The 24,693-nt window shown below is 35.8% G+C and overlaps 2 protein-coding genes across 2 annotated transcripts in view; one reads left to right on the top strand and one right to left on the bottom strand.

Annotated features, from left to right (window-relative positions):
* LOC145686267 (uncharacterized) overlaps window positions 1-15,979 on the top strand; it is a 223,769-nt gene extending 207,790 nt beyond the window's left edge. Inside the window, exon 5 of the transcript XR_014131565.1 lies at window positions 15,841-15,979. The gene's annotated coding sequence lies outside the window, so the exon portion shown is untranslated. The remainder of the gene's footprint in view (window positions 1-15,840) is intronic.
* Window positions 1-24,693, bottom strand: part of LOC145686263 (mannan endo-1,4-beta-mannosidase-like) — a 506,707-nt gene that overhangs the window by 155,878 nt on the left and 326,136 nt on the right. The gene's annotated exons all lie outside the window — the stretch shown is intronic.

Raw genomic sequence — 24,693 nt, 5'->3', positions numbered from 1 at the left:
CTGTGCATCATACAATAAGGCTAGATTGGAAAGATTCCAAGACACCCCAGGGTTATGAATTCAAAGAATACACAAAATTATATAACACCGAGTGGAGGCTCGTCACATATGTTAGTCTTACTAGGTTAGATGAAAAATTTGCTATTATATCTCGTTATGTTCTTGCAACCAGAAATATTTGTAATGATAAGCTGATTCAGTCAAGTAAAACAAATTGTAATACTACGTTTTACAATGGCGTGACCTTAAAGATGAAGTCCATCCAAGATACGCGTTTATTAATCAACCAAGTAACTGAAAACCGCCAAGATAGAGAAAAACGAGGTCTCTTTGACTTTGGGGGTACAATTAGTAAGACATTATTTGGTATAATGGATGCTAGCAATGCGGCATGGTATACTCAACAAATAAATAAATAAATTAGAGCAAGAACAAAGTGATTTCCTCAAACTAAGTTAAGAACAAATAGTGGTTGTAAAAAGTACGTTATTAACATTAAATGGAACAATTTCTACCATACAAGAGAATGAAAATAACTTAGAAGAAAGTTTAGATAAACTAACTATCGAAATTAATAAAAGAACCAAACAAATTTCTCAAAACTTTATTACTTTAGAAATGAGCCTTACCTTAAATGAGCACATTCAAAAGATTGACCGTCTTTCAAAAGATCTGCGACAAGACTTCGAACTAATATTGCAAGCCATTATAAATGCTCAAAAGGTAATTCTCCAATCCCATATAATAACTCCTGCTGAGATATTCCGCGAATTTAAGTCGAGTGCCACTAGTTTACCGACTGGACTAAGTTTAACTTTTCCAACTAATTTGGCATATGGATACTTACTCCTTAAGGTCACCTTTAGATGTTTTCATTCATGATAATATATTGGGTTATGTAATTAGTGTACCTTTAACTGAACACTTGCAATTCGATATATATAATCATTCCTTTACCTATTAGAATACAAAATACTACCAATAAATATATTTATGTACAACACATTAAAGAATACCTGTTACTTGATAACACCCAGCAATACTATGCCAAGTTAAGTGAAGTAAAATTCTCTAAATGTGAAATGTTGCAAACCAACCAATACGTATGTAAACAAAGTTTCCCAATTATGCCAACCCATTTACATGAAGAATGTGAGGTAAAATTATTACAATATACTAAAGAACTACCTGAAAATTATAACCGAAGAATTGTTTACCTCGAACAAACATTGTGAACACAATTAGACAAAAACGAATGGTTGTTTATTAGTCCCGATAAAGAGAAAGTAACAATTCTGTGTCAAAATCAAGAACCTTAGGACCTTATTATTACTAATTTAGGTAAGCTAATATTGGAACCAAATTGTAAAGGTTATGGAAAATAAATAATGATCCAGGCACATAGCATTTATGAATCAAATACTACATCTAAGGATTTAATACCAAAATTGAATCTTACCTATGATTGTTGTGACGTACATGGACAAACAATAAGTTTGGACGAGATACAACTAAATGTACCAATTAAGCATGTCATTAACAATTTTAATGATTTAAGATATGCTTCTCATAAGATTCATGATATTGAGCAGGCTATAACTAAACAGGAATGGAAACTTGTGTATTCTTCTAAAATGTCTAGGGTATCAATCTTTGCTTACATTGTGTCTATTATAGTGCTTATTATTATGACGTTGTGTTGTTGTATATATTGTAAAAGTTACAAGTTATATACTAGATGGATTAAGGATGATAGTTGTAGAGCATTGTGTTGTTTCAAGCCAACCATAATAAATAAAATTCAAACTGACCCACATAAAGCAACTGTAACCCCTATTGCGTTCTCTGACCTTAGTAAAAGTGAGTCAGAATTGTTAGAGTTAAGGGAAGTTGAGGACTCAACACGCAATGTTTCCCAGACGAGCCCTCCAACGGGAACTATGTCTAGGTTATCTAGTAGAAAGGCACTACCTAGAACAAAGAGTCGCTGATCCCCTTCCAGCTCAGCCATTCCTTAAATAGTCTCAATATTTTTATGGTATAAAATAAAGATGTAGAATCTATGTATCTAATTATGTAACAAAAAAGGGTTTATGTATCGTATAGCATATAATCAAAAAAGCGTTAAATTAACACTTTTTTGTTATCTTAAGTGGGGAGGTGTCGTACCTTGGCACATTTACCTACCTTTCTGTGTATCATCTTTTTCTTTCATTTTGTTCTTTTATTCTTTTCTCCCTCCACTGATAAGTGATCTGTACATTACATGTAAATAAGTTCACTAATATCAATAACTTTCATGACACAGGCATCGGAGAATATAATAAACTCATTAAATGGTAAGGAAATGTCGCATCATAGAGTAACAACCGGATTATGGAGAAGCAACGACACTAGATGTATGTATGGTTAAGATTATTGCCCGATGCATGTGAAGACATTGTGGAATACTCAGATATAAGAGGTGCAATGTTCTTAAATTTCTCTGTTAAAGTTATTGTAGAAAGATGGTAATGACATGTATCAAAATCATGTGATGTACGAACACTGGACTCTCACATGAGGCTTACGTCAATGATAATCAATTGGGAAAGTATAAAACCTCCAGAAGGGACCACTTTCGTGACCCTTATCTTCACCCTGAATCTCGGCTCGTCAACTTCGTAATTTCACTTCATTAGAAGAGGTCCGGTCTGTCACCTGGGGTTGTGTCTAGTTGGACTTAGTCTGTCAAACGTTTTATCATTCACGTATTTCCTCTTAGTGAGTGTCTACGTTCAATCTGTCTGTGCACTTTCTTATAAATCTTTATTTTCTGGACTGTATTATCTGTCAGAAAAGTAAATGTACACCTATTTTTCGAGTCTGGCATTCCTGCGGTCCATCCGTGGAGAGTATGAGAATTAAATCAATCAAATATTTACTTTGGGGCAAAAAGAAAAGTTTAATCTGAATAAGACATTGCAGAGGGGCACAAGCTCTGAATACGAATAGTGCATAGTGTAAATAAAGGACGACACCGAAAGAGAAAGCCAGAAACAGCTGTTAAACTTAGAAAACAGAGTAAAAATTGTCGAAGTGGGAACATAAAACACAAATACAAGAAATACGCCGACAACTCAACGTTCTCCATGCTATGATGTTGGTGTAGTGGTTAAGGTGCTGGATTACAAATGCAAAGGTCGCCGGTTCAAATCCCCATCAAGGACATTTCTCAAAATTTTTGTTGATTATACATACAGCTCATGAGAGGGTAAAAGAGGTCGTATTTAGTTTTTCGTAGCAATTATTATTGGTAATGTTTAGTACTGATAATACTTTTTGTCTTTGCGTATTGCTTTTATTCTTTTCTTCATTTCGAAAGAGAAGAATATCCGAACAAATGCCACCAAAATTTCTCTTATTTTGAATGTAAACGCCATTTGCGATTAGTGAAGAATAAAAATTGAACGTCTCGAAGTAGCTGAAAAAAGAAAAACATGGAAATGAACCATACTCATGATTACAAAAAATACAATTTCTACATGCCTTACACCTCCCGACCACGTTTCTACGTTAGCAAGTAAGAGGCTTGTGTTTAGGTTAGGTTGGTCAAGACGTTTTGCAAAGGGGCCAGGTTTATCTCTGACGCACCACAGGTGGGAGAAGGGAGCAAAACACTTTTTCTCTGTGTGTGTGTGTGTCTATTTGTCTATCTATCTGTATATATATAACGCTATTTGTGAATGCAATAACCACCCTAATTTTCAGCGGATTGAGACGAAACTTGGCACAAACATTAACTCTTGAAATATCTTGATGCGTTCGTTAACCAGAATAATCAGATGTAAATGTTCAAAATGGCGGCCCTTCAAGCTCTTAAAAAGTACCAAGAAAACCAAATTTTGCCCATAAATAGGTATTCAGAAAGTTTGAATAACTTTTCCTCTTTTCCTGAAATGTTTGTGTGCGAAAGGCGAGGAGCGTTATTTGATTTGCTTTTTAGTAACACTTTGCAATGCATATAAAGATAGGCAACATTAGTGGTAAGTAAAACAATAATAATAATAATAATAATAATAATAATAATAATAATAATAATAATAATAAGTGTTGTTTGTGGCAAGGCAATATCTTCCTCAATTGCTCTTCAAACGTAATGGTTGTAACGCCACATCTTCCTTACAAACAAAATATTAGCAATTTATATCGAGAGAACGGGAAATTGTATAGTGATGGGAACAACGTTGGACAGTATTTACTCATAGTACTCAAAAAAATAAGCGATTTCAATGCAAAATGAACGAAGAGTTATTGTCATGGGGAGTCATGGGGCCACGGCAGAGCCTCTTTAGGCAAAATGGCGATAACTTATATCGAGAGAACAGGAGGTGATAGTGGGATAGGACCGACGTTCGACACCGTGGATCCATAAGCCGCATCGAAAAAATTCGGGGGGCGGACGCCAGCGAGCCTTACTTATTTCCACATAATAATATAAAAATATATTGTCGAAATACACACACGAGTTAGCTACTAATATTTCATATTATTATTATTATTATTATTATTAATATTATTATTATTATTATTATTATTATTATTATTATTATTATTATTATTATTATCAACAGCGTCTTTTCATTACATGAGCATGTTTGACATGAAACCAAAGAGAAGATCCATCATTCGTAGAAAGAATAAGAATAGCCAGTTACTCTAACTGTGAGCTACAGCGAAAAATACGAAAAAGTGACTACCTATAGCGATAAGGAACAATACTTTCTCTCAAATGGATAAACAAATCAAGCCAAGATAGATTCGAGTTCGCATGGACGGCGCGAAAAGCCAGTGCTTTGTCCACTTTTTTTTAACTGACTCACCGAACGTGTTTCAGTAACTTCCTTATTGCTAATTTTACTTGCTTCACTCGTTTAACTTGCTTTTTCTAATAACTTATAACGACATCGACACCAACACAGAAACATAGAGAACAGTTAAAAATCATAGATTCTCTCCCGCCGGGAATCGAACCCGGGACACCATACACTAAAGACGCACGCGCTAGCCACTAGACCAGCAGGGAGGGCATAGCTCAGTCTCTGTGTCGTTAGGGATTACGATCGCTGTATTGCCAGCTATCACTTCTGTAGGTTGTATAATATGATCACATGTTTCTTCTTTGCTGGAAGAGTTAAACCTACATTCTATGTAAGACATGAGGTATTTAGAACTACATGCACTTCATATAATGTAATAAAAGGGTCATGCTGGGAATAAGAAAAAGAACATTCCTTGGACAAAACGGAAACTATTGGCATCGAAAATATTCATCTACGAGGCATGCGCAGTAGTATATTTCAGAATAGTTACTGTTCAGTTCAGTAAACGAAGAAAGGGGTATAAAAAAGCAAATATGTCGCGTCAACGAGATCGACCAGTGTTGATAGAGGCGGAAGCAGATGTGTAGTATTCCAACAACTTGGTTAAATTGATAATTGGTTCTTTATTCTGTAGTAGGTCGTATCAACTTTACGGGAGAGCAGAGAAAGACTTACTGACGCTATTATAGAGTAAGCTTTAGTAACACGATCATATAGACACAAATGGATGTAACTGTGAGCACTACAACTTGGATTTAACGAAAGCCGTTTTGATATTCAGTGGTTTGCAGGGTTGTATAAGACACAATACAATTCTTCATACCTCAGCTTCCAGTAGCTAGATACATGCAATTTCTGGTTAGATACTGAAACTGCTGTCGGATTTTAATACATGACGTATTGCAGGATACAAAATGCTTTGCATTACTTGTTTGTTTGTAGACAGCTATTAGCTTAGTGTTCTGAAAGGTTGTGTATAAACTAGAGATAGGCAATTCCGGAATTATTACTTTTCGGACTCCCGAAAGTAAACCCGGACAAATTCCGGAATTCGGAAAATTCCGATTTTGGAATAATTCCGGAATTCGGAAAAATCCAAAATTTAGAAATTTCTGATTTCGTTAACATTCCGGAATTCGAAAAAATCCTGATTTCTTTCGAAATACGGAGTTTTTCTCAATTCCGGAATTTTCTAAACTCCGCTCGGAACTCAACTAAAAAAAATTATCTTTGACTCGACTCGTATTGAACTCGAGTCGAGTCGAATTTTGGCTCAACTCGTGCTCATCCCTATTCGTATTTGTATTTTATGTTTTCACTTCAACAATTTCTACCCTTTCTTCTCCGTTTACCTGCTGTTTCTGGATTCCTCTTTCGGTGTCGTCCGTTATTTAGACCATGCACTATTCTTATTCCCAGCTTGTGACCCGCTTCAATGTCTTATTCAGTTTAGGCTTTTCTCCTTACCTTGACTAAACATGTGATTGATTTACTTCTCACTTTCCGCGCAGGGCCGATGAAAATGTATTATTATTATTATTATTATTATTATTATTATTATTATTATTATTATTATTAATATTAATATTAATATTAATATTATTATTATATTGAACTTGCACGGCGAAATTACTGTATAATACGATATTATTTCTGTAATTTTACTCCATTGTATGTTATTTAATTTATTAATGGGCACTAAATTGTCTCTAGATCAACGAATAAATTAGCTACGGCATGCACTTTGGTGGAAATATCATTACAGAAACATTATTGGTTCGTTCCAAACATGTTCATCTAATGATATTGACTGAAGTCTATAACTTCTAACAATTTTTGGCTCGAGCCCGAATACTTGCCCCTTCGGAACTCGAACCCAGAATGTGACCGATGTCCTTGCCTCCTGAAGACTTCTTGACGCCGAGATCGACAGTCAATTAGCTTTTACTATTCAGATACAAACCGTATATCTTTTAAAGATTATACACGGTGTTGATATAATAATAATAATAATAATAATAATAATAATAATAATAATAATAATAATAATAAAAATAATAATAATAAAAGTTTTATACTTGCCCTGAAACTTGGCAAAACTTACTTAAAGGTAGAGATTTCGGGGAAAGGGTTCCGTACCTTCAAGACACACCTCTGCAACTACCAACATTTTAAATTAGAATGTTCTATTGAAGTTTCATGTAGGAAGTATTCTACTGTGTGTTTTAAGGAAAATAACTGTAATAAATATAACTGAATATCAGGGAACAGTAAGGCATATGATAAACTAATTTTTAGGATATGCAGAGGTAAATATAAAAGCTTTGCTACAAAATACCTGCACAGAGCATAATTCAATGAGCTCTGAAATAGAATGTAATGAAATAGCCTATGAGATTCAGTCTACAGAGCAATTGTTAGTTAAAGAATGGACACATACACTATTTCGAGAATCGAGACAAGACGGGAAATGTTTACGATACTTTTCGTCTCGTCTCGATTCTCATCTCCAAAGAGAGACGAAAATTTTGAGTTAGCCTTGACCCGTCTCGAATGTAAAATGTTAATTCTCATGTTATTTTGTTTGTTTTAGAAACGAGATGAGAAAATCCTCTTCTCGTGAGCAACATTAAACCAAACCGAAATATTCTTTCCATATGTCACGTTTCTGCTTGTAATGATATGACCTGAGCGATAATTAGCTCCTAGCTTTTAATCTTCTACGAGATAATAATAACTATTATTATTATCAATCGCAATCAGAAATCCTAAAGTTAAAAAAAAATTACAGCGTGCATTCGCACAAGCACCTCGACCACTGAACCGCGATCGCTACGCGGTAAACGATTCGTTTTTAGTCTGGTTACGTTAGGTTTCTTTGTCTCCGCTTGCAAACTTGTATGTTATATTTCTTCGATTCAAAATGTCTTTCGTATTTTATGAAGTCGGCAAAGTTTACATTAATAACTTGAGTTGTTCTTGAACCGTTGGTTCACAAGTTTGATTTTTCTCCACACGAAACTACAAATATAAAAGAATGAATTCTCATACTCTCCATTTCTTTCAAAGCAGTCGCCATTACCTGGTCAAAGACTTATTTCCGCCACGATTCATAATAACCAAAATAAATATATTTTTCGGAAGCGGAACTTTCATTTTCCGTATTTCGGAAAATTATGGAATTCAGTTAAACTCCGGAATTCAGAAGAATTTCGGAACTCGGAAAGAATCCGGAATTTAGAAAACTCCGGAATTGAGAAAAACTCCGGATTTCGAAAGAAATCAGGATTTTTTCGAATTCCGGAATGTTAACGAAATCAGAAATTTCTAAATTTCGGATTTTTCCGAATTCCGGAATTATTCCAAAATCTGAATTTTCCGAATTCCGGAATTTGCCCGGGTTTACTTTCGGGAGTCCGAAAAGTAATAATTCCGGAATTGCCTATCTCTAGTTTATACCCAACCTTTCAGAACACTAAGCTAGTAGCTGTCTACAAACAAACAAGTAATGCAAAGCATTTTGTATCCTGCAATACGTCATGTATTAAAATCCGACAGCAGTTTCAGTATCTAACCAGAAATTGCATGTATCTAGCTACTGGAAGCTGAGGTATGAAGAATTGTATTGTGTCTTATACAACCCTGCAAACCACTGAATATCAAAACGGCTTTCGTTAAATCCAAGTTGTAGTACTCACAGTTACATCCATTTGTGTCTATATGATCGTGTTACTAAAGCTTACTCTATAATAGCGTCAGTAAGTCTTTCTCTGCTCTCCCGTAAAGTTGTGATACGACCTACTACAGAATAAAGAACCAATTATCAATTTAACCAAGTTGTTGGAATACTACACATCTGCTTCCGCCTCTATCAACACTGGTCGATCTCGTTGACGCGACATATTTGCTTTTTTATACCCCTTTCTTCGTTTACTGAACTGAACAGTAACTATTCTGAAATATACTACTGCGCATGCCTCGTAGATGAATATTTTCGATGCCAATAGTTTCCGTTTTGTCCAAGGAATGTTCTTTTTCTTATTCCCAGCATGACCCTTTTATTACATTATATGAAGAGCATGTAGTTCTAAATACCTCATGTCTTACATAGAATGTAGGTTTAACTCTTCCAGCAAAGAAGAAACATGTGATCATATTATACAACCTACAGAAGTGATAGCTGGCAATACAGCGATTGTAATCCCTAACGACACAGAGACTGAGCTATGCCCTCCCTGCTGGTCTAGTGGCTAGCGCGTGCGTCTTTAGTGTATGGTGTCCCGGGTTCGATTCCCGGCGGGAGAGAATCTATGATTTTTAACTGTTCTCTATGTTTCTGTGTTGGTGTCGATGTCGTTATAAGTTATTAGAAAAAGCAAGTTAAACGAGTGAAGCAAGTAAAATTAGCAATAAGGAAGTTACTGAAACACGTTCGGTGAGTCAGTTAAAAAAAAGTGGACAAAGCACTGGCTTTTCGCGCCGTCCATGCGAACTCGAATCTATCTTGGCTTGATTTGTTTATCCATTTGAGAGAAAGTATTGTTCCTTATCGCTATAGGTAGTCACTTTTTCGTATTTTTCGCTGTAGCTCACAGTTAGAGTAACTGGCTATTCTTATTCTTTCTACGAATGATGGATCTTCTCTTTGGTTTCATGTCAAACATGCTCATGTAATGAAAAGACGCTGTTGATAATAATAATAATAATAATAATAATAATAATAATAATAATAATAATAATAATAATAATAATAATAATAATAATAATAATATGAAATATTAGTAGCTAACTCGTGTGTGTATTTCGACAATACAATTTTATATTATTATGTGGAAATAAGTAAGGCTCGCTGGCGTCCGCCCCCCGAATTTTTTCGATGCGGCTTATGGATCCACGGTGTCAAACGTTGGTCCTATCCCACTATCACCTCCTGTTCTCTCGATATAAGTTATCGCCATTTTGCCTAAAGAGGCTCTGCCGTGGCCCCATGACTCCCCATGACAATAACTCTTCGTTCATTTTGCATTGAAATCGCTTATTTTTCTGAGTACTATGAGTAAATACTGTCCAACGTTGCTCCCATCACTATACAATTTCCCGTTCTCTCGATATAAATTGCTAATATTTTGTTTGTAAGGAAGATGTGGCGTTACAACCATTACGTTTGAAGAACAATTGAGGAAGATATTGCCTTGCCACAAACAACACATTATTATTATTATTATTATTATTATTATTGTTATTATTATTATTGTTTTACTTACCACTAATGTTGCCTACCTTTATATGCATTCCAAAGTGTTACTAAAAAGCAAATCAAATAACGCTCCTCGCCTTTCGCACACAAACATTTCAGGAAAAGAGGAAAAGTTATTCAAACTTTCTGAATACCTATTTATGGGCAAAATTTGGTTTTCTTGGAACTTTTTAAGAGCTTGAAGGGCCGCCATTTTGAACATTTACATCTGATTATTCTGGTTAACGAACGCATCAAGATATTTCAAGAGTTAATGTTTGTGCCAAGTTTCGTCTCAATCCTCTGAAAATTAGGGTGGTTATTGCATTCACAAATAGCGTTATATATATACAGATAGATAGATAAATAGACACACACACACAGAGAGAAAAAGTGTTTTGCTCCCTTCTCCCACCTGTGGTGCGTCAGAGATAAACCTGGCCCCTTTGCAAAACGTCTTGACCAACCTAACCTAAACACAAGCCTCTTACTTGCTAACGTAGAAACGTGGTCGGGAGGTGTAAGGCATGTAGAAATTGTATTTTTTGTAATCATGAGTATGGTTCATTTCCATGTTTTTCTTTTTTCAGCTACTTCGGGACGTTCAATTTTTATTCTTCACTAATCGCAAATGGCGTTTACATTCAAAATAAGAGAAATTTTGGTGGCATTTGTTCGGATATTCTTCTCTTTCGAAATGAAGAAAAGAATAAAAGCAATACGCAAAGACAAAAAGTATTATCAGTACTAAACATTACCAATAATAATTGCTACGAAAAACTAAATACGACCTCTTTTACCCTCTCATGAGCTGTATGTATAATCAACAAAAATTTTGAGAAATGTCCTTGATGGGGATTTGAACCGGCGACCTTTGCATTTGTAATCCAGCACCTTAACCACTACACCAACATCATAGCATGGAGAACGTTGAGTTGTCGGCGTATTTCTTGTATTTGTGTTTTATGTTCCCACTTCGACAATTTTTACTCTGTTTTCTAAGTTTAACAGCTGTTTCTGGCTTTCTCTTTCGGTGTCGTCCTTTATTTACACTATGCACTATTCGTATTCAGAGCTTGTGCCCCTCTGCAATGTCTTATTCAGATTAAACTTTTCTTTTTGCCCCTCAGTAAATATTTGATTGATTTAATTCTCATACTCTCCACGGATGGACCGCAGGAATGCCAGACTCGAAAAATAGGTGTACATTTACTTTTCTGACAGATAATACAACCTCTTCAACCAATAAATACCGTCATCAATCAAGTTTAAATCTACGTTTAATTTCTCTGGAACATTGTTGTACTCTATCAGGGAGTCGAACTAGCGATCGTCAGCCGACTCCAGAAGAGACGCCGCCCAAACAGCTCGGGGCGCTACAAGACAAAGCACTGCAGTGAAGTTCGCGTCATACAAGAGGAGAAGTGAAGTATTAGGGAATGAGTATAAATCTCGCTGTAGTTTTTTGATCCGTGAAGATTTTTCTCCAGCAATTTGCGAAATCACCATCATTTCACCATAATAAAGAATAGTGAGTCTTAGGTAAAATCTGAAAACTCTGATAGGAAACTTTTCTGCTCTTTCAAATTGATTCAGTTAATTTTTATAAAATTTAATGTTTTGAGAAATTAACCGAAAACCAAATTAAAGTGATCCCCCGCTATTTCTCTAAGATGGCGCCTTTAGCCAGGCCGTCGCGTGGGTTGTAAGCGCTGGGGCGAGAGTTCCCAAGCGCCCCCCCTCACAGTGTGTTATGAGAAACAACCAGATTTTATTCTGTACTGCTAGATTTAAATATGGAATGTAAGATAAAAGAAATTGGTATTATGTCAATTTTTTAAAGTGAATGGCTTTTGTAGTTAAAACATAAAAGTTAATGAAAACATGGTCTTGAATTATTGAAATCGAGTGCTATTCTTGTTTATTTTGAACTTGATACACATCAACATATTAATAGCATAGGATATACAAATAACGATACAAATATTAAATTCCAAGATGAAAAAAAAATCCCTTCTCACAGAGAGCTGGAGAGAGTGCCAGTTGAATAATCCTAGACGATATTTTACATTACCGGTAATTTTGAAGTTTAATGCTCTATCGGGAGTCTTTCAAGGAAATAATCTAGGTCCCCTGTTGTTTCTTCTTGTTATTAATGATATTCCTCTGTGTATTAAAACTTCTCAAGTTCTTTTTGCCTACGATCTCAAATTATACTCTAAACTAAGTTCAATTGATGACTGCACAAAACCTCAACTGGACCTACAGAGAGTTCAAATATGGTGTCATAAGAATAAAATAATCCCGAATGTATCAAAATATAAATCTGTATATTTCACGAGGAAAGAAAATCCAATTAACTTTACCTATACAATAATTGGCACTTCCTTGTCTACCTCAAATACTATCAAAGATCTAGCAGTTATATTTGATAGCAAATTAACCTTTGCTCAACACGACGCAATAACGAATAGTGCATATAGAAACCTAGGTTTAATTTATAGGATAGGGCAGGATTTTTACAAAGATTCAACATTTATAAGGTTATATTTTTCGTATGTAAGGTCAAAATTAGAATACTGTTGTACTGTTTGGGCACGAAATGTCACTAAATACTGTGACGCAATAGAAAATATACAGTTTAAATTATTAAAAATGCTTGCATACAAGAAAATCGGTTTCTACCCAAGTTATGTCCCCTAGGAAGACTTAGTAACGAATTTTAGTTTTCAAACATTAGAGCAAAGGATATGGATGTTTGATCTGTTGTTCTTACGTAAATTAGTAAACGGTAAAATTGACTGTCTAGAATTAGTTTCAGAAGTATTATTATGTGTCCCAACAGGTAAGAGTAGAACAGCAAACACTAGAACATTCTATTGTAGAAAATCAAGTACAGACGTGTTCAAATTATTAGACTCACGCTCGAAAAGTGCAAAATTGATGTAAACTTTCAGAGTTCTAGAACATTTAATCTAATGGTTAAACCACCAATATAGGATCCTTCATTTGTTTACTTTACAGTTGAAGTGGTGATATCACCGTTGAACAGCAGATGGTAATGAGGGGGAAAATTCTGAAAGTGGTATTTCAGTTGTAGATAGCTATTGTGGTTCATATCAACAAGTTACAGTCTGAAGTGTTGTGGTTGCTGTCATAAGAAGTTAATGACATTCAAAGCGTTCAACATTTCGAATGGGCCAGTTCAAAATGATCGTGATGTGTTTCATGTATCAATTTTTTATTCTGTAATTGCAGCATAACGAGAAAAGCAAAAGACCTTTCTTCGCATAAAATGGAAGTTAACAAAATATTTCTGTGGAAATACATTGCTAGTAGAGTTGGGATAGAACAAAAATCTGTGAGTAGAATCTCTGTTGAAATGAACAAGAGCGAAAATAGGGTTGGGAAGTGTGGGCAGAACCGAAGCTATCGCCAAGAGGTATCAAAAAACTAAAAAAAAAAAAAAAAAAAAAAAAAAAAAAAAAAAATGGCTTTGGGAAACAGAAGTGCAACTTCTAATAGACTTAAGCATAAAAATGGCTGAGTATGGCGCAGACATTTGGCCTGGAAGTGTTCGAAGGATTCTTTGTGCCGGGGGAATAAAAGCACACGGTCAAGAATGAAAACAAAAATTTGAGTCTACTCCAATCATGGCAAAGAAGCGCCTCGAATGGGCACGAGGCCTAGGATATTGGACTAGTGACGATTGGAGAATAGTGTGTTTCAGTAATGAATAATGTATCTTTGTGTCTGATGAATGTTCACAATATGTGCGACGTTGACCTGGGAGGAAATCGAGTTCAAATGTCTTTAGTAAACCGTGAAGCATCCTACTTCAGTCATGGTCTGGGGTGTGATCTCTTGTCTTCGGGCCTGGAAGACCGTATATAGTAGAGAGGACAATGAAGTACGACCGTTACCTAAGGTTCTTCAAGAAGAACTGCTTTTCCAGACTTCACCCTGGTTTGATGACGTACAATTCATCTTTATGCATGATGGAGTCCCATGCCACCGGGCCAAAGTTGTGACAAAATTCTTCGAGGACAACGAAATTAGTGTTCTTCCGTGGCAAGGCACTAGTCCTGATATGAACCCGATTGAAAACTTTTTGAGCTTCATAAAAGAAAAGCTAGAGAAGAAGTACATTAGAACCAAACTTCAATTAATCAAGGAGATCGACATTTTGTGGTATCACGATGCTGAATTGAAGGTAAAATGTGCTAAACTCGTACATAGGATGCCACAAAGGATAAAAGACTTAATAAAGAATAAGAGATTTTATAAGAAATATTAATCTCTGTGTGAGAAATATTTTTCTTGTAAGTATTGCGTTTCATTTTTTGTTTCCAATTTGTGTATACACAGTTCATAGTAATTATATTTGAATGTTACGTACGCATTTGTTTTATTGATATCGAAGAGCATATGCCACACTCACTAGAAATTAGGACAAAGTTACAAAGTAGTAATTTGGACTAAGTTCGAACGTATTTTCTCACGTAATATTGTAAGAACAGTAAAATATTCGGAAACTGAATGTTGAGTCTAATAATTTGAACACCTCTGTACTAACATATTACATAAGTCTCCTCTGTGAAGAATGTGTGCTTCAGGTAACGAAATGAGTAATTTCATGTAGCAGATGTATTTAGTACTCGTATGTCCGATAACAACTTCAAAACAATTGTCAGTCAATAATTTCTGCATAATTAAACGACGTATATTTGTGTTTGTATACGTAATAATGTATTATAATAGTGTAAGATAATTATGTACACGACATTAACTGGGCATTAAGCCTGTTGTGTTGTCCTTATGAAATAAATAAATGTTACTTATCATTATTAAAATATCTGAATTAATATATTTTTTTTTTTTTTTGAAAAATTTCATTTATCAACATAATCTGTATTCCTTGAATTTTGTTGATTTGTCGTCGTGGTGCTCGGGGCAATCGCCCCGGTCGTCCCGCCCACGCCACGACGCTGGCTTTAGCACAAGACGGATCAGGAAGGACTTTTAGTATGTTAGTGAGGAAGACCATTACAACTCTACCAAGAAAGAAAAAAAATATTATATTCACGGGAATTCTAATTTGGCTTGCCTCCTAAAACGGGTATCAACATTTTAACAGTTGAATTTAGATTATATATCAGTGCCGGATTTACGTATAAGCTAACAGCTAGAGCTTAGGGGCCAAAAAAAATTAAGAAAACAACTGAATATTCTCCAAAATATACAAAATATATATCTTGCAAAATATAAGAGAAATACTTAAAATCTACATATAGTAACAGTGCTTCGTGTTGTGTAAATTCCTGAGATGTAAGTAATGGGGCCCCTTCTGCTAACCTGTTTTCTAAAATACCACTAGTTTCATCATTTGTGTATGTAGGGTACCTATGTTCATCTCGATACTTAAAGGGCCCCATTACCTTTAATAGTTTAGGACCCCACCAAACCTAAATCCGACTCTGATATATACAGGGTGGTAAGAAACTATTTGAACAAACTTCGGGAGCTGATTCCTGACACCGAAACAAGTACAAAGGTCCTCTGGAACTTTGGTCAGTGAGGGATATTTTCGGCGATATAAGGTGCCGAAAGCGTGGGAAAAATAAACTTCAGAGGTTGTAATTCAAAAACAACGCAAATAGTTTCTTACCACATTGTATTAATAGTTGATTATTTACAGGGTAGCGCACGAAATGATCCACTTTTTGTTTTTTATCGTTTCAGGGGAACAAGAAATCGCAATGTACACTTTTACAGCAGTAGCAGTACAGTTTGGAGAAACAGTTGAAGAAGAAATTGACAACTGATTCACCCTGTCGCCGCTAGAGGGCTAGTTTTCAAGATAGCTGACAAGAGCAAACTGATCACAGAACAGCACTCAACAATCGTGATTTTGTTCCATGAATCAAAAAGTGTTATTGTTGCTCAAAGACGGTTTCGAGAGAGGTTTAATGCCCGATGGGCTCCCTCCGACAAAACCATCCATAGACTGTATGAAAGCTTTCAGAGAGAAGGTACAATATTGGAGCCGAAGCGTCCTCGACATAATCCTGTGTGTTCGCCTCAGACTATTGAAGCTGTTAGAGTTGCAATGCAGAGGAGTCTCGGGAAGACGACAAGAAAGGCAGCAGTGCAACTTGGCATATCAAGACGTTCGGTTCAACGAATTCTGAAGAGTGACCTCCATTTTTATCCATACAAGATGATTATTGTGCAACGATTCACAAATGATCACAAGCAGCAGAGATTAGTGTTCGCGCAACGAATCCTTCACAACGTTTGGTTTTCTGACGAGGCGCATTTCCATTTGGACGGAGTGGTCAACAAACAAAATGTGCGTTTTTGGGCCAATGAAAATCCACGGTTGATTCATGAAAAACAACACCACGCTCCTAGGACTACAGTGTGGGTTGCAATTTCCAGCCATGGACTGATTGGGCCATTCTTCTTCGAAGAAACAGTAAACAGTGAGCGGTACTTGACTCTGCTCCGAAATAACTTTGTCCCGCAGGTGCTTGCTACTGCTTTGCCCATCAGCACGCAGTGGTTCATGCAAGATGGGGCCAAACCGCACACTGCCAATGTTGTCTTGGATTTCTTACACGAAGTATTACACACATGTGCGTTATTTCTGATCGGTTCCCAGATCGGTTTCATGCTGGACAATCTTGGCCACCTCATAGTCCTAATATTAACCCATGTGATTACTTTCTGTGGGGGTATTTGAAGGAAAAGATTTTTCCGAAACATCTCTACAATTTGGTAGAGCTCAGACGACTTCTTGTTCAGGCTTGCAGTGAAATTGATGAAAACATGTGTCGTCGAGTAGTGAATAACCTCAATGTTCGATTAAATGCAGTTCAGATCAACAATGGCTGAACATTTCTCCACAGTACACTCTCTTGTGACGTGCATTTCTTTCTGTTCTGATTGTGAATAAAGTTTTTATTTGAAAAGAAAATGGTGGATCATTTCGTGCGCCATCCTGTACTATAAATTATCCTCTTATTTATGTTCATTCCCCGGTTTCATGGACCTTGATTTTGGAAGCAACGAACAAAATCGATAGCAGCTGACTCAGTTTTGAAAATCATGATTTTAAACTAAAAATGTTGAATTTACTGTATTATGTGTAAATTTGCGGTGTGGCTGGTATTTTACACTGTCATATCCGATAGTATGCTTGATTAAAGTACCAGGTTATCATAAAATAAGTATCGCTCTTCACATAACTCTGGAGACGTAACCACTTCACGGAATGCAACCAAACGTGGTAGAAGTACATTTGGGAACATGCAGAAGCGATTGGTATAGAAAACAAAATTAGTTCCAATTCTCGCCACCAGAGGTAATTGTGGCGCGGTACATCACCAGGTAAGTGCAGCGTGGAAGAAAAAACGACACTAGTGTGCTAAATGATAAGAAAGGCTGTAATTACCCCTCCTGTGAGTCTCGTGAAATTGACTATTAGTGATATTAATATCCCGTTGTCAGTGACGGATTTACGAGGAAGGGGCCTTTTGAACTGAAGCGTGACTGAATTCTTGGATATCTTACAGAAACGAAGTTAAATGTTAGTCTTTCCTGTGGTCCCTAAAATGCAAGCTCTCTCCAAAATTCCAGGAAAAGATTAGTGTCAAATCTCGCCTCCAGAGGCTATTGTATTTCTGTTAAGTGTTAAGTACAGTCGGTGAGTGTGGCATGGAAGACAAATTACATTGATATTCAATGAAAGAAAGGCCTTAATTATGCCCTCGTGCGACGCGTGGCATTGATTTGTACTCGTATTAATAACCCCGTGTGAGCGATGATGATGATGTGGAGGTCCCTAAGCAAGGAGAATGCATGGTGATTAGTACTGTATGAGATGATGACGTTCTAAGGATGGTACCTACAGGGTAACATAGGATTCGACTCACATTGTCTTCACCGGATATCGAACCCGGGACCCCTTGAACAAAAGGCAAAGAGTGTGGGAAGAAAAAAGAAACAAACATCTAATCACCATCAGTCCACTTCTGGCAAATAATGACCCTCAAACCCGTATCACTGAAACACATGCAGGCGTAAAAAAGCACCTGGAGATATATTACCTTTCGCAGTGTAACTGTGAATATTAGCCACTGCAAACTTCACGTTGGAAGTTACGCACAATCAGCAACACCGTAGTAGATATCCCCCTGGATAGCGGCCGAGTCAGCAAAAAATTATCTTGTTTTCCTAGAAATCGATATTATTTCCTGGAATTGGGAGGCAAGTTTCGACAAGCCTTTAGTTGTTATGTTCATAGCCTTTTATGGCTACCAAAGAAGCCCGTGGGAAAATTTTGGTGATGGGAACCCGCTGTTGCTATGCTCATAGTCTTTTACGCCTACCAGATGTAAAAAACAAGATAAAACATGCCTTTTTCGTGTTCTTGTCGTGTATTGGCTAATAATTTGAATCCCCAAACCCCACCACCCCTCCTGCGAAGAGCGTAAGCGGAACGTATGTGCTTATGTAGATCATTCTGTTAGCAGCTGTTGCAAAGGAAGAAACGTCAAAATTTAAAGATGTCATCGTCAATGAGTTTATTAGATAAGCTTAGTAAGCCATCAATGGTACCCTTTACAAAAATGCGAGATTTGGAGATTGGAGTACCATTTCGTATTGTAAACTGTGAGATAATTACAACGGTATATGGCAGGAAGGCATGTGTGACATTTGAAGGAGGCGAAAAAGTGATTTTACCTGGACGTTGTACTGAAAAATTGGAAGCAGATAATGGTGCATTATTAACGTATTTACAAAGTGGGAATGTCTGTTTAATATATAAAGGAATGAAGATTAATGTATCTGGACGTAACATGCACGATCTTGAATTTACTGAACTAGTTTACTCATCGTAAGTGTATGGTAGCATGTACAAACAAGATGAAACATGAATTTTCCTCTTCATGCATGCGCAGTCATCTGTATGCATAGTGTTGTTATTCTGTGCTGGGCAGCGACTGGAGTAACATGTCTTTGAGTGCTTGTGCATCAAATATGGATACCAAGAAAGAGTACTTGTTAAATGTTGAATATGGACTTAATTCAATGAAAACCAAATTAATTTGTATTGGACTGGATAGTGATACATTTGAACCAGTGATTCGTGTTGGCAAAGGACTTGTGTTTGGAGTGGAGATAAATTTGGCAGTGAGAGAAACTTGTACATTTGACCCCATTTGTTACGGACTATTTAAATTCTCAAGTGGAAATTACATTTATAAAATCTCTTGGTCGAAAAAACGAACTGGTGGTGCGAAAACTAATGGGTGAAAAATTAGTGATGTTAGAGAATAAAGGAACACTTCATGCTCCTCGAAATACTGTGTACTTAACTTCAAGTGATTGGCTTTATTTCTTGGAAATATTACCATGTATTGAACATGCTGTGAAAAAACAGTAAAGTTTGTAGTGTTGTGCTACGTGAATATTTTGACTTGTGTACAGATACTATTCGTAATCATGTACAATTGCAGTGTCTTACATGCAGAGGACTTGCCGGAATACATACCTGTGTAGATGAATAGAGTATTATTAATGGTATGAACATAAGTTTTCCAAGTGTCTCTCTTGATAAGAACAGTGATGTGAACATTGATGGTGAACGATTAAAATTGGAAATGAAAGTATTTTTCAAACAAAACTCAGATTCAATTATGGCTGATCTATTTCATAGTGTATCGACACATCCATGGTGGGGGGAAACCGATACTCAGCCTTTGGAGGGTATCAATGAAGTGAACGTCTCTTCATAAAAAAAGAAAATTGATTTGTTTTTTCGTGTATACTAATCAACGTAATATCAAATGTAATATATATATATATATATATATATATATATATATATATATATATATATATATATTTGGTCTAGGAATTAATTCGTGCGGGTGGACAAGAGACGGCGCAACGAACGGAGCGTCCCACAGTTCCGTGTATCCACACATATGTTGCAAACCCCTGTCATCGCGTATCGTTCGTAGTATAGGGCAGTGGATTAAAGCGTCAACAACACCAGTTTGTAGTTAAGTGAACATGGCGCAATTTGTGCCTGATAAAGTGTTTTTGCGGGGTGTCCTGCTGCATTACTTTAACATGCAGAAAAGTGCGACTGAAAGTCATCGTATTTTGGTGGAAGTGTATGGTGACCATGCTCTAGCTGAGCGAACGTGTCAGAAGTGGTTTGCACGGTTTAGAAGTGGTGATTTCGGCTTGGCAGACCAAGAGCGAGCTGGACAGCCAAAAAAATTTCAAGACGAAGAATTGACAGCATTGCTCGAGCAGGATTCGTGTCAAACGCAGGAACAACTTGCAGCAGCATTAGGCGTTGATCAAACAACAGTCTCCAAACGCTTGAAAGCCATGGGAATGATTCAAAAGATGTCACATTGGGTTCCACATAAATTGAAAAACAGAGACGTTGAAAGACGAAAAACCATTTGCGAATTGCTGCTTCAACGACAGAGCAGAAAGGGGTTTCTGCATCGAATTATTACGGGTGATGAGAAGTGGATCCATTACGAGAACCCTAAACGAAAAAAGGCCTGGGTGAAACCAGGTGAACCAGGTCCATCACAACCAAAACGAGATATTCACTGTGCAAAGGTTATGCTGTGCATATGGTGGGATATGAAAGGTGTGGTGTACTATGAGCTGCTGCAACCGGGTGAAACTATGAATGGAGAACGTTATCGACGACAATTAATGCGTTTGAAGCAAGCTCTGGCCAGAACACGACCAGAATGGGAGAACAGACATGACAAACTTATTGTTCAACATGATAACGCTCGCCCACATGTCGCAAAACCGGTCAAAACCTATTTAGAAAATGTCGGATGGGAAGTTTTACCCCACCCGCCGTATTCACCAGACGTTGCTCCTTCGGACTACTACTTGTTCGATTGCATGAACAACGATTTGATTGGACAGCGGTTTACTTCTTCAGAAGATATCGAAACATGGGTCTCTGACTGGATCGCTTCCAAGGATGAGGACTTCTTTCGCCACGGAATCCGTACATTGCCTGACAGATGGGCGAAAGTGGTGGCTAGCGATGGACAATATTTTTTCTTAAGGTATTTATGTATTTTGTGTTTGTACTACAGCTTCAATGTGTGCGTACCAACCGCACGAATTAATTCCTAGACCAAATATATATATATATATATATATATATATATATATATATATATATATATATATATATATATAGTGAAAGTGAAATGTTTTATTTGTGTGTGTGTGTTTTGTGTTCGTTTCATACACCTCAATATGATAGGATTTTAAATTTTTTATAAGAAAAAATCCTAACATATTTTTTCCTCGTATATTATAAGTGATACGTATAATAATAATAATAATAATAATAATAATAATAATAATGAATTCAAATTTTTAAAATGAATGTTAAAATAAAAATTAGTATTTGGAATTATTATTATTATTATACAACTTTGTCTTAAGTATGATAGGACTTTTTTTATTTTTTTAGAAAAAGGAACTAAAATAATTAATATTAAAATTTTAAAAACAAAAGTCCTATCATAATAATAATAATAATATTGAATTCACATACTTGATTTAATTTACGAAAGAATAACTGGTTAAGTATTTGAATTCATTATTATTATGTAGTTATGTGATTACATCATTGAATTAAAAAATCAGTTTTAGAATCTTTTTTTGAAAACCACTATGAAATTCTTTAATTCAATGACTTAAAAATATGTTTTATGATATGTGTATTTAATTACATAATTGATCATAAAACATTTATTTATTAGGAAACGGAGAAAATAAGAAATAAAACATTTCAAAGAGAAAAAAGAATACAAAGTATTTATTGCTGATGAAACTATTTACACAATTAAAACGACGGTAAGTATAGTGCATTTTTAAAAAAAGAACATTAGAATTTTTTTTTTCATTGTTCAGGTGATGATAACTTCACAGCTGCCATATACTGTTCACTGATGCTGTCTATATACAGTTCAATTAATGATACTATTGCTGTTGATGATGGTGATGAAACGTAGATAGAAGTCATACTATACAGTGATTATGTCCATATACACGATGACGATCTTTTACTCTCTGAAATGAAAAAAATTGAAAGCATAACTTAAAATTTATTTTATCTATAATCATGAACAAATAAAACAACAAATGATAATATATACAAACACATTATAATAAATAAGAAGAAGAAGAAATGACTACCTGCAATAATATGAAAAGAAAGTAATCAAAACAAACGAAGAAGAAGAATGAAGACATGATTGCCTGTAAAAGTAAATACAGCAAGCGACGATCATTTTTTTCTGGAGTTGATGAGAGTGTAATGAAATTCATTTAAGGACTTTCCTTTAGCTTTGAAGCATAGGAAAAGATATGAATAATGACCACATAGGGACGATTTCACACTTTGAATTTATTATTAAATGTATAAGAAGTGGAATTTCTACGTAGAAATTGAATATGTTGCATTACATATGGAGGAATTCCAAATGTATTGAAGTAGTGGGCACATCCGTCAGTATGAATATATACGGAAGTCCAGTGTGTGCCAAGTTTGTTCGAGGGATCTGTACTTATGATGATAGCTGCAGGTAGTGGAACATGTGTTGGTAATTGGTTGGCTGCATATACGCCAACGAAATGGTTGTGAAATAAAGAATTTGTTTGCAAAACATTCAGTAAATCTAGTGTAGAGGACATCATGTATAAAAATGCAGACATGTACATATATGATATGATATTTAAATAACGTACCTTTAAGAATCCATGATGATGTTCCTCTGATGATCCACTTCTAAGAGAGATTGGAATTCTTCATACGTTATGCATGAGACAGGTGCTGGTAGAGACTTCGTAAAATGAACTTCATGACGAACACAGCCGTGACGTATAAGGTTCCAATGCTGCACAGCGCTGGCTTCTCCATCTTGAGTAATGTCGGAAACAAAGATAGTGTATCCTTGAGGAAAGGCAAGGCGGGGAATATTGTTGCCATGATTGGAAAAGTGAATACCTGAACCACAGAATAAGGTATGATATGAGGAAACATAGAGGTTGTTTTCGAAATTTGGCTGTAATGGTTTTGAAGGTACAGGTTTTCCATCAATGTATAGAGAGAAGAAATTGATGTCAAAATGTTTGAAATGAAATGGATTTGAAGTTATTGTTCCTGTATAGGCATCATTTTGTGTAAACGCCACAATCACTCGAATTGGTAATACTCCCATAAATAAATTATCAATTGTTTTTGATTGAAGATCCTTTGGAATGACGAATGACTTCATTTGCACTCTTGTGAGAGGATATTTGGCTGTTGTTGATTGTAGAAGCTTGTTATGTGCTAATTTTATTGTAGGACTAACATTAATCTTTTTAATATGTAAAGCAGCGTCTAAAATATTCACTTTAGCCTCAACAGACGAATCATTAGCGATGAGACAAAAGTTTGGTTTTGCAGGAATTAACTTGAGACGTAATTCTACTCCTTGGATTAAAAATTTATCTTGATTCAAAATATCACAATGAAGATGTCCAAGCATGTCGAATTTTGCACTTTTGTTGTTAATTCATAACATTGTTGAAATCCTCTATTACCACTTGATGTTGCGTCCATATGTCCAGCAATATGTGACATGGTGTTTGAAACCAGAATGCACATTGAAGATGAGTATTTTTAGCAGAATCATCATAATTTAACAGTTTTTCAATGTATGATCGATATGGATGATTATGAGATGGAAATGAAATCAGTTTGTTATTTAAATACACTTCCACTTCACTGAACATAGAATTTAAAAAGTCATTAATAGGAGCCACAGCTTTATCACTTTCAACAAATGCTGATCCATCAGGCTTAACGATTTGAGCTTCGATGTAAAGAAGAGTATGTGGTAGATCTATGTATTCATCACTTGTTCCTGGGATGACAAACTCTATAGGAGCATTATCAGCTAGTGAACTGATTGGTTTGTATGTAACAACATGATTATCCAATATACTGGTTTGCGTTGCTTTTGTAGAAAAAAATATCTAGTTCACTTTTTACACACTCGCAGGATTGATTATGTAAGAAAGCCATGATGGTGATGATTTAATCAAAGATATCGTGTGATAACTTCCTCTTCTTAAAAGACTGATTTTTCTTTGTTTTCTGTGTACGTTTGCTCTTGTTCTTCTTCTTGTGCTTGATGATGTGTAATGATGAAGGATTAAAGATGGAATGATGTGTAATTCTTCTTTTCCTTCGTTGATATCCAGATCCTAGCATAGATTTCAGTTTATTTTTTGTTTTGTCTTGCAAGACGGATCTCGCTTCACCCATTCGTTGATGAAAGGATTCGTTAATAGGTTGATTATCGATGATGACATCAGTAATAACGTTTGCTCCAGAGTTTAATAATTCCTTTCCTATTGTTTTAGCTCCTTGTTTTACTAGTGGCATGACAGAACGAAATAATCCTCCAAGGAAACTTCCAATACCTTGTCCAACTTGATAAGGGGATCCAACATAAACGTTTCCAGTTCCAGAAA

The sequence above is a fragment of the Thermobia domestica genome, chromosome 5 (genome assembly GCF_964235325.1).
Source record: "Thermobia domestica chromosome 5, izTheDome1.hap1.1, whole genome shotgun sequence".
Classification (NCBI taxonomy): domain Eukaryota; kingdom Metazoa; phylum Arthropoda; class Insecta; order Zygentoma; family Lepismatidae; genus Thermobia; species Thermobia domestica.
The sequence above is the reverse complement of the archived record's forward strand: the minus strand, read 5'-3'. Positions and strand labels throughout refer to the sequence as shown.